Raw genomic sequence first — 12473 nt, 5'->3', positions numbered from 1 at the left:
GTCATCTGCAAACTTTGTCAGCCATAACCCTCCTGTGTTTGCTTGTACTTCAGAAAAGTAGATGCCAAACAAGAGTGGGCCCAGGACTGAGCCCTGTGGGACACCACTTGTGACAGGCTTTGAGTCTGACATGGCGCCAGCAACTCTGACCCTGTGGGTTCTGTCACTCAGCCAGTTTGCAACCCATCTTGTAATGTATGGGTTTACATTTAAGTTGATGAGTTTTTCAATGATACCCGAGTGGGGTATTGTATCGAAAGCCTTCGCCAGGTCTAGGTAGGCTGTATGGACTGCCTTTCCTCGTCAATGGCCTTGGTGACTGTTTCGAAGAAGTCAACCAAGTTTAAAAGGCATGATCTGCCTTTGACAAAGCCAAACTGGGCTGGATCCAAAGTCTGCAAATTCCCTATGTCTTTATTTATGAGATCCATTATGATCCTCTCCATGGCTTTACAGATAAGGCTTGTCAAGCTAATGGGACGGTAATTTCCAGGGTCGGTGGAGGCACCGCCTTTGTGGAGTGGGACCACAGTCGCTGTGCCACTCCTGGAGTGCGTATCCGGAGGTGAGACTAAGATTAAACAGCTGTCCTAACTGTGGGTTTAATTCCTCGTTGAGTTTGTGGAGCACACAGCCGGGGACACCATCAGGTCCCATGGATGCTGTGTTCTTTGCCTTGGAGAGAGCAGTTCTCACCTGGGCGTTAGAGATGTTTGGGGGGGCTACAATCATTTGGTATAGATATCTCTCCTTTAGGGGAGGGGAGAAGTTTGCACTGAACCTGTCAGCCAGTATGTTGGCAATGTCTGTAGGATCAGTAATCTTCACATCATTTTGAACTAATTCTGAGCATATCTGGGAGTTTCCTCCTAGGTTTCTGACATAGCTAAAGAATGCCTTATGGTTGTCTTTAGAGTCCTTAGCTACTTTTTTCTCAAAATTAGCTTTGGATGATTTTATGAGAGCTCTTAGCTTTTTACTTATAGTGATCAGCGGTGTCTTACCTTTTAAAGATTTTGCTCTATCTTGTAGTAGCTTTCTCCTTTTGTTGTAGAGTTTGCTTATGGCTGGGGTCCACCAGACTGGACGCTTGCCTTTGGTACAAAGAGTCTTTGTTTTGCTTGGGATTGCCTGATCCATGCAGCCCTGTAGGTGCTGGTAGAAGGCATTTGTAAGTGATTCAGCGGTTTGAGTAATGTTTACCGCCGGCTCGGGGCCTTAAAGGAGACCACACTAGTCTTTAGAAGTGTGAAGTCGGCTTTCGAGAAGTTCTTTACTGTGGTCTTTTTCATTTCGGGTGGGGTGGGATGAGGACCTCCAGCGAGATTAGTTTGTGATCTGATCTCACCAGTGAGGGGTATACTTCCAGTGTTGAACATTGTGCTTCCATGTTCGTGATGATGAGATCAAGTATGTTTTCTCCTCTTGTGGGGATGGTGACTAGTTGTTCCATGGCATTTGAGTTTATGAATTCCAGGAACTTTTGGGCTAGAGTGTTTGGGCTTGAGTAGTGTTCCCAGTCTATATTAGGGTAGTTGAAAGTCACCTAGTATGATGGTGTTCGGAGATACATTTATCCCCTCCAGTGTTTTCAGGAAGGCTATGTGATGTTCCTGAGTTTGCGAGGGTGGCTTGTAACATGCTACAAATTGCAGAGCAGTCTTGCCTATGGTTAATTGCACCTGGATGGTTTCCGATGCATCGTGCGTTGCCACCAATCTTGAGGTGTGGGTGTCCTTGATGAATATGGATACCCCCCCTCCTTTCTTGGTATTGTTCGGATTTTGGGGCCGGAACGCATGATATGAGGTAAAACCTGATAGTGCTGGGGTGCTCTCAGGAGCCTTGATCCAGGTTTCTGTCACAGCACAGACATCGATGTTCTCCATACTGAGAAGGGCCTCGAGTGCGTGCATCTTGAGGTTGAGACTTCTGGCATTGAGCAGCATTACCCTTAGTTTTTTTTCTTTGTTGTGTTCTAGGGTGGTAGGTTTAGAATTTGAGCCTTGCCTAAAAAGGCACTATGGGGGTAGCAAGAGCCTTAGCCAAAATACGGAATCCCAGGGGTGACAGGTGCAAGCAGTCCCTTGCGAAGCAGCGTGGCTTGTCCAGCATGTCATCCCAGGCAGACAGACATTGGATCCCCTTTGAATGACACCAGAGTTTAAGCCAATTGTTAAAGCTGATCATCTTATCACTGTATTGTGGCATCATTCTAGGTGAAGGTAGGATGCTGCTCAAGGTCAGGGTCATACCTGCCTGGGCTACATAATCAGAGAGCTCCTCAATGTCTCTTTTCATGTAGTCCAAGGAGGTACATCTCAGGTCGTTTACACCAGCGTGGACAATGACTGAGTCATATTTGTACCTGCTGTTGAGAGACCTGAGTGCTTGCGTTATGTGGCGGATTCTAGCACCCGACAGGCAGCTTACTGTGACCTTCTCCTTACTCAGTCTGGTGAGCGGGACATCAGTGTGTCTGACTATGGAGTCACCAATGACTAGTGTGTCTGGCATTGTGTTTGGCCTTAAGGGCTGTGACTGCTTGACACTCTGACTGTGTGGTCTATGTGTTGCAGGTGTTGTGTTCTGAGGTAGTAGTTGTTTGGGTGTCTGCTTTGGTGGCCTCTGCTGTTTTGGTAGATTTTTGATCAGAGCCTCCGAGTATGTCTTTGTGTGTTTATGTGTATGATTTGAGGTTGTGATGGTATTATGTGAGACTGGGTCTATAGTGTGTGTGGTTACCTTCTCCTCCTGTCTGGTCTTGCCAGTCCTATGTTGAGAGAGCTCAGCCTCCAGTTTGGCCGTATAGTTGCATCTCTCGCATGCATTTGTATTTTGTGGGAGGAGGAGAGGGTTGTCTGTGTACATGAGGCAATTGTAACATTGCCTCAATATTCCCAGGTTCACCAGCTGAGCAGGAGAGGATATTAGCAACTGATCCCTCGACATGCTAGAAGGAATAGACAGAAAAACTTAAAAAAAGGTTCTGGGGGATGTGGGTGACCGAGAAATGGGGTTTGCTTTTTTGGGGTACTTTCTAAAACAAGAGTGCTGTATCGAGGTGATAAGTACTGTAGGAGCAAGTGCTTGGCTATACAGATAGAGAATAGTCTACCTGGGAGTCAAGTAGAGATAATTTATAGTTATAGGATGCACTAAATAGAACCGTAGTATACTTTGAGGAAGGTAGTTTTAAGGGAAAATTTGAAGAGTGGACTTTAGGTAGCCCTAATAGCTTAAACCCGATTAACCAACGCTGCCCTAGTGTGCAACGGTAGCAGCTCCGCGCTAAAGCGTGCTTTATAGCAGGGGGCTGGAAAAGACAGGAAATGACCCAAAATGGCCAATAGACTACAAGTTACTGCCTTAAACCACTCCTCTAAGGACAAACAGGCAGCTCAGTACTCCCCACTCTCACTGGTGAGTAAAGAAACTTCCCCCTGACCAAACAAGGAAAATGGAGAAACACAGGAACCAAGACAAAGCCCAGGGATCAGCAAATCTGATCACTGGAACAAACTATTAGGAAAGTATGGAAAACAAGAGTATTTTTTTTTTTTTTCAAGTTTTTTTTCAGATAGGCAGAAAATACAATAAATGCTGTGTTTTTCGACTAATTGCTATCAAAAGCTAGTACACGAGTGTATTAGCCTGTTTAACTTTTAAGCAAAACTTAAACAAGCAAGTGCAACAAACAATTCAAGCTATTAAAAACAGTAAAAACAGGCAGAAATAGCAGTCGAAAGGCTTAAAAAGTCGAAAATGCAGAAAAAAATACTTAGAATCTGGAAAGTTTGTCTTTTCTGGTCTCTGCTGCTCTAGGAACTCTGCTGGACACCACAAGGAGCTGTGCTGAGTTCTCTATAGCCAGAAAAGCCCGCCAAAGCGTGCTTTATAGCAGGGGGCTGGAAAAGACAGGAAATGACCCAAAATGGCCAATAAACTACAAGTTACTGCCTTAAACCACTCCTCTGAGGACAAACAGGCAGCTCAGTACACATCTTTGCCACTCTTTAGACAAAAACTTAAAAAACACCTCCAAATGCACTGGTTATGCCCTTGTAGTAACCCTGACTAACCACCCTCTTCACCTCTGTTTCTTCCTCTTCCAACTAAACTTCCAAACATTTTAATGCTTAGTAACGTAAGTAAGACTGACACTGTTTAAACTCTAATTAACTTACTGCCGAACTCTTTCCACCTGATGTGAATACTTGCACATGATTCTTACTGTGTTACATTTGTTTTTGCTTTCTTAAGTGTAAATATTATTACTGTTGCTTTTTTCAAGTGTTAATATCTTTAGTATGTAATAATTACTTGTATGTTTCTCTTTTTTTTTTTTTTTTTTTTTTTATTAATCCTTTATTTACCATGTAACAATATTTCATACTTTTTATATCTGTTTGGAGCTTTTCTCCCAGGGCCTCTACTGAAAATGGAAATATATCCAGCTAGACTAGCCCGGTTAACAAATGTAAAATAAATAAAAATAAAAAGTCACGAGTGGAGTCCCACAGGGATTGGTCCTGCGTCCTCTGCAGTTTGGCATCTACTTCTCAGAAGTCCAGGCCAACATGGAGGGACTCTCTGGCTGACCAGGTTCACAGACAATTGCAAGCTGGGAGCCACTCCCCAAGTGATCCAGACATCCTACAGAAAGGCCTCACTGAGACTAATGACTGGTGTCAAAAACATGGCCTTAAGCTTAATGCCAAAAAATGCGTCATCATTCACTTTGGGAAAAACTCAGTTCCCACTAATTACCACATTATGGTATACCACTGAACACTGAAGGCATTATGAGAGATCTGGGGACACAGGTTGATAGCAACCTCTCCTTTGACCACCACATTGCCACAGTGGTCAGAAAGTCCTTCTGTGTGGCACATCTCATTACCAAGGGTTTTGCATCCAGGAAGAAAGAGGTCATCATCTCTCTCTACTCTTCCCTCATTAGACCAATCATCGAGTATAATACCCCATTTGGCATGTATCTCACTAAACACCTGCAACAGCTGAAAAGGCCACACAAGTACCTCATGAAGAGGATCCTACACCTTAAACACATGGCCTACATGGACAGACTCAAAAAACTCCAGCTTTTCTCTATCTCATATCATCTACTAAGAGGTGATCTCTGCTTGACTTACAAAGCCATGTCATACCCAGCTCTGTTAGAAATGCTACATCTAAAGAAATCCTAATCCCTCCGCACCACACGCTCCAGGGACCTCAACCTCATTACCACAATCAATAGAACATGCTGGAGGGACAGATTCATAACCCAGAGACTGCCCATGCTCTGGAATAGACTTCCCATACATGTCAAGCAGAGCACCTCACTGGCCCTTTTCAAGGGAAATCTTGATGAGTGGATGGGAAATAGAAAGTTCACCCCGGGGATCACTCCAGTGGCTCTGCTTGATAGAGGCACCGGGAGCTAATGGTGGCATGATGCCAGGACACTTCTATGGGCTAGGCTTGTAAAGGCTCCAGGGCCGTTGGCCTAGTACACACCTATGAACCTATAATATAATGTTTAATTTCAGTTATTAATAATACGGTGTTTAAATTTTAGAATATGATGAGGAATTATACTCTGCTCTGTAATTCCAAATAATCCTCTTTTTGATCATTTACTGGATAGTCGCTATAAAAGATGAGTTAGTAGAATTATGACTTCTGCTATATGACAGCTTAATATGGATCCCTGTAGTAATTGAAATGCTTGGTTTGACACTGAATGTAATCAAAAATGCTTAATTTAGTTGTAAAGGATAGTTTTAATTGTGTAACTAAAAGTGTGGTATATGCTATTTGGTGTACTTGTAATTTGTGTTGTACAGGTGAAACCGCTAGAGTGTTAAGTTACGAGTGCAGAAGCAGCTTAATAGCATAAAGAATGATAAAACAGAAATCTAGCGGCTGAGCGCTTAACACATAAAAGTTTATATTTGTTTAAATGTTCAGTTTTGGAGCATGTTTTTTGGGATAAAACAGAGTAAGCCACTGGATTTACTTTTAAGGCCCAAGGAAGCTATTTATATGTCGAAGTTTAAAGTCTTATGGGCTTAATCAAGAGTGGGAATGGACATTTTTATTAAGTTATTGGCTGCTTACTTAATGTTTTTCTTATTTATATTTGCTGTCTTTTAGTGTGTTCTGGTAATCCCTAAAATATCTGTGGTTGATGTTCTTGGAGGAGGAGTCAATATTTGTTATCTAAAAAAGTCCTGTTTAATCTGATCCTTTGTTATTGTTGCCTTCTTTTGATACAAGTTTATTAGGGTATATGAAACTGAATAATTTAGTAATTTATTTGATACTACAGTAGAGTGTACATGTCAACTGGAGTTTGAGGTATATTTCATAGCATTAGGAAAAGTTGACAAGTTAGGGACATTTCTAATGTCAATGGCAACAGAGTTCCATAGTTTGTGATATTGTACTGAGAAGGCTTTTCTGCTGCCTGATATTAAGGAAATTTATAGACTGTGGAATAGTAGATGTAGAATGCAGATATTTTTAGATCACAAAATGCTTAAGGTTCTAGGAGAATGACAGGGACTAAGACATGGAAGCCTGATAAGAAGAGGGACATGAGTTTTGACTGGTAGGCACCTGACGTTTTGAAGACTAAGGCTACGAGGACATTTCTAGGAGTATTAGCTCGACTCTTTAAACTATGCTTATGGTAGCCTACAGGATGGCAGTATTAGTATTAGTTAGTAAGCTGTGGTAGAGACTAATATTAGTAATCAAAACTACTTTACTAAGAGTAATGCAAGCATTGGAAATGGTACATGGTTCCTGCACCCTAAGAAACAAAGCCATAATACTTATTTGTAATTTGTTCTTCTTGATTTTACCATCTAACAGAGATCATATTCATTTCCTTTAACAAATATTTCAAGTTCCTCAGAAGGTGGTATTGTTTTAGAAGGTGGTTGCCTTAGCTATCAGAAACATTCTGGACAGTTATTCTTAGTTTAACATAAGGGCGGCCACGGTGGTGCAGTGGTTAGCATTGCCGCCTCACAGCAAGAGGTTCTCCGGTTCGATCCTCGGCTGGGGTGCCTTCTGTGCGGAGTCTGCATGTCCTCCCTGTGGTCGCGTGGGTTTCCTCCCACATCCCAAAGACATGCTGCAGGTGGATTGGACACTCTAAAGTGGCCCTAGGTGTGCGTGTGAGTGTGCCTTCTGTGGAAGGTTGGGCGCCGGGCTGGCAACTTGACACCGTAAAACTCTACTGCCAATCAATGTGCGGACAAGGGGATCCGCTGTGGTGACCCCTAACCGGGAAAAAGCCGAAAGAAGAAGAAGAAGAATTCTTAGTTTATCATAAGTGTACCGGTCAGAGCTAGCTCTAGACTGTTTTTTATGGTGCCATTACAGGATTCATTTGTCTGAAGGAACTAAGAAGGTAAAGAATGAACTGTTGCATAAACTGGTGATGTTAACATCCATCTGTAAGAGGAAAATATTTTTTTCATGAAGGGGGGGAAATAATATTTAGGAAATGAGATCGGTGTGATATCATTTTGGCTGATTACCTCATCCTAGTCAGTCATAGAAACTTCAGGACAAGGGCTATTGGTATTTTTCTGTAAAAGATGTACAGGTATTGAAAGAGCCTGTTGCATGAGTTCAGTAATGACTGGAAAGTGATCACTTAAGAAGGGCTAATGTTTTGATGTATCCATTTTGTTTATTGGTGATTATGTAGTTTAGTATAGTGTACTTGACAGGTTTTGGGTTTGGTCTGGTGGCATCCTGGACTGAATGGGTTGTTCTATTTAGTGTGTCAGTAACAAGATTTTTAATGATGTACCACCAGTGATGGATACATTTCCCAGTATTTATGCATTAATGCATACAAATCAAAGGAGCAAACTCTCAGTCTGTGATGCAACCTGGTTATTGTTACCATCTAGTAGAGTATCAAACATGCAGTTTTGTGGCACAGGCATCAACCAATTTGGTAATTAGAAATTGCTGGTTAGGTTCTTTGTGGATGATACACACAGTCTTTTAGGAATAGTTCAGAGGTTCATACCTTTGATGTACAAGCTTAAGGTCTGTTGGCTGTCAAGGACCATGCTGTATTAGAGCCCATGTTAGAACCTGCGTGTGCCGAAGTAGACCTCTAATTCCTTTTTTAAAGTACAAATTGCTGACCTGAATTTAATTGAGAGGCAGAGTCTGTTTCATAGGCATAATATTCTTTGACGTATGAAGTTCTCCCTTTCATTGTGTGGTTTATATATTTTTATTGAGGCTAGGTGTCCTGCACTATTCATATTACTGGGGAGGGAGGGAGGGATATTCTAAGCAAGGGGTTCAAATGGTAAAGGGTCATTTAATGGCCTATGAGTTAGGTGTAGGTCTTCTCTAAGAAGGCCATAAGAGACAGAGAAGAAAGATAATGTAGTATTTTGCTATAAGACAAGATTCAAATACCTTCAGTTCTCTTTGTAAGAAAAATTCTTTCTTCTCCAGTTGCACCATATGTCTATCCAGTTTAGCATCATTCTACTATGACTTTTGCTACTCAAACCTCAACTGGAAACCTATATACTTGTAATGAATATATTCTGCATTTCACTGATTTCATCTATGCCATCTTAGACTTCCTATTTGAAGGTCACTAAGTTATTACCAGTACTGACCATGCTTGCACCCTTTCCTAGGTCTACAACTCCCTAGATAAGTATGACCACAAATCTGAATTATTCTTCATTAAAACCTGCAGCACCTGTCCTATAAATACCTCAGTCTTTAGAGATTTCTCCAAAACAAAATTGCAACTTCTCAAAATTGACCTAGAAAAGTTCAGAAGTAGCCGTATTCTTGTGGACTCATTTGTCACAGCAGCCCTTTTCACCTACACCTTCTTCACATCTTTGCAAGCATATGATGAAGCTCATCTCTATCCACTCTAAATACAGATGGAACTTTAAAAGCAGACTGTTATGGTGGCTTTTACTGGAAAGGCTCACCCAGACTCTGCTACAGTTTGCTGTGAGGGAAAGGTCAGTTTCTTTTTATTTGTTGTAGTTTGTATTACTTTATTGCCCTTAACTGTTTTGTATACTGTGATGTTTCCTTTACATTGTGTTTTATTTGTATTCTGCTTTTAAAGGCATATTAAAACTTGAAAAGTGACCACAGCTCTCTCTCTTGTGAGTCAGTCAGAAATTTGAACAGGTCAGTTAAGGAGTCGCACATAAGTTAGAACTGGTCAGTTAAGGTTAATCATCTGTGAACTGAGTGGGTGGAGCTAGGAACTAAACTGTAAGACTGAAAGCAGGGCCAGCCTTAGCTGAAATGGCGCCCTAGGAGAAGTAGTGCTCTGGTGCCCCTTAAGCCCCACCCACACCTTTCTCAAGGAAGACCCCTATTTGAGCCACGCCCACAGGTAGGTCACTCCCACAAAAGCTACTCCAGTCATTTTTTTCAATTTTTTTAAATGCTTGAAAATCAGTGAATGCTTTGTCATAGTGTAACAAAGGGAGCAAGCCTTACACACCAGCACATCACTGACCAGCATGTACAACAGACACTGGGCACTGACTGACCGCAATCAAATATATAGCATAAATGTAGTGTTACAATGGACGAGATCGACAACAATCTGTTCCGTCAGACAGAATAAGGGACAGCAAAGAGGTTTACTAATGGATGAGCACAACAGTTTTAGAGTTTGGATATGTATGTTCACCTTTTACATATGCCGATAGCTGTCCATCAACTCTACCAAACCTAGCAGCATATCTGGTTAGGTTGGAACACCACTTCAATAAACAATACAATGGTATTCCAGCAGAAAGGCAATCCATGGAAATTGCTTTCCTAAGAATAAGAGACAAAACCCTCCATAGTTGTCAACCGTATCTGCCACTTCCTTCCAGCATACTAAAGTCCATCGAAGCTGATCAGTGTGATTAAAATATATTTCTTTATACTTAGGACTCAGCCCTATTTATCATGTATCTCAGTTACAATTTGACATAAGATTACCTTTCAATGTGTGCCACTGGAAGGGCAATTCTCAGCTACCACATTGGCTCAAGTACTGTATCATGCAACACAATGAAATGTAACAGCTATACCGGTTTAAGCCATGCAATCAGATTTACAAAATTTAGAAAGTGACTTATTGCCTCCAGTGCGTAAGTATACATAATGTTAATAAATAATTCAATTTCACTTCCTTTGCCCCCAAAAGTATATATGTGGAGGCAAGCACTATATTCAACTACAATCTAAAAACCAGCCCCCCTATTCTTAAAATAGAACCAATATCGCCACATGGCTATTCTTGCATAATATAACTGAGTGCCCAGTTAAGCCACATGGGAGTAGAAAATGGCAAACATATGATTACAATTCTCAGTTATCACACAACACAAAATTAAAGCTAAAAATGGAAAGCTATTTTAACAGCAGGGAATATCACACTATAGACAAATATAAAACAGCTAAAGTTGCTACCAAAGTACAATATAATTGTCACACAGACTATGACATCAATGGTACAAACTGATACAACAGTAATATAATGGAAGGCAACACAATAGAAAATGCTACATATAACAATGGGCTATTATTTAATGGGCTTAAATCAGTTGGGAATAAAAAATACACGTTTGGTGCACGCATGCCATTACCACTCCAGACCTACTTATTTGATTATTCCAAAGACAGACTGTGGCACTTTATTATAATGCATAGATAAGTAATGTTTATCATGCTTAGCTTTTATTTGTATGATATAAGTAGTTACCAAAGTACATAACCACTGTTCTTGCTAATATGCATCACTGCATCAAAAAGAAAGCTGTTGCATTGCACATGATTTATAAACTGACTTTGCAGTGTAGCAATGAAAGGAGTGGCGATGACTTCATGAAACAGCCCACTATATAACATTTATTTCTAAACCAAAACTAGCAAGAAATAGAATGGTTACTTCTTGAAACCAAAAGCCCACTACACAACAGGTATTTGTAAACCGCTGCCTTTTTAGAAGTTTCTACATCATTATCCAACTGCTGCAAATGTAACAGACAGGAAAGGAGAACTTGGCATTTCTTCCATCAAAGGTTTTCTCCGACATTCATACACTGGCCATACCTCTCAACCTTAGAGCAAGAAATCTTGAAAAAGTCGTAAAAAGAGGGACAAAGGCCCCCAAAAATAGGACAATGTTTAAATATTGCCGTTATAAACTTAGAAAGCTGATAAAGTAACAGGTTTTGCATTAACATGAATTTTCTAAAGGATATGAATGCTGAAACTCAAATGTTGAGCATTTCCTATCTTCAGTCTTTAATGATTTAACAATAATGTCAGAAAACCACAATTTGATGAAAAATGGACAAAAAAAAGAGGCAAAAAGCTGGATATTCTTTGGAAATCTATACACACCGGATACAGGCAGATTACAAAATGGCAATAGTGTGATGCAGTTACTAAAAGCACTGTGGGATTGGTCTCCTTGTTACACTGATACTTAATTTGGCCAGTTTAAGCTATGCCCACCAAAACGCAGTCACACCTCTTCCACTTCAGTACAATTACACCACTGAGAATGCAAGCTGGCAATATTCAATGACAATGACAAGGGCTAGTAGTATTTGTTGACAAACAAACTAGTTTTGCAACAAACCTGCATTTTACCTACACATGCAATACAGCAAACACAAAAAATGCCATGTTGTGCATCCGTTCTGAACACACTGCTTGCGTTCAGTCTCTCTACATCTTTTTGCAAATTCAAATCACACCAGATGGGTTACACTTACAGCCAGAGACAAATGGTCAAACATTCTCACCACCTTCAAGTGCTTAGCAACCTCCCCCTCCTCCTGGTTTATAGCAGCTTATACTTAGAGCCAGACAAAAATAAATGGTAAAAAAATAGACATTCTCACGACACCAGATCAAAGAATCTAGTACAATAGCTAGCACCCCTCCCCCGGGTTAACAGCAGCTTACACTAACAGCCAGAGGCAAAAACAAATCCAGACATCCTTACGACCCTAACAGATCACAGAAAATAGTAGCTATGCAAGAAGTACATTTGTGACAATAAGAAATGTCCTAAATATGTATGGCTACATATTGCAGCTGTATTTTTAATTACAATTGTTGTAAATATGACAGACTTTTTACTTCAGAAAATGTGCCAAGTCACATCTCTTTTTATATCAACTTTCTAGTGTAACAGTAATATTTCTAACTTGAAATTCTTTCCCAAATTGTTTGCTTTGTCCTTAATTCCTCAGATAAAATGTCAAGAGCTACTATGCTAACAAAAAATATCAAGGAAAATACAAACTTGTGCTCCTCTTTAGGATATTGTGGGATTCCAAGACTTTCATAAGAAATTTATGAATAAAATGTGTCCTGCTCTGTGGTTTATTTTTCTTCCAAGGAAAAAGCACAAGTGGAAGCGTATGTAC

Source organism: Protopterus annectens, chromosome 13.part0 (genome assembly GCF_019279795.1).
Source record: "Protopterus annectens isolate FY-2018-M chromosome 13.part0, PAN1.0, whole genome shotgun sequence".
Lineage (NCBI taxonomy): Eukaryota > Metazoa > Chordata > Ceratodontiformes > Protopteridae > Protopterus > Protopterus annectens.
Note: the sequence above shows the minus strand (reverse complement) of the source record.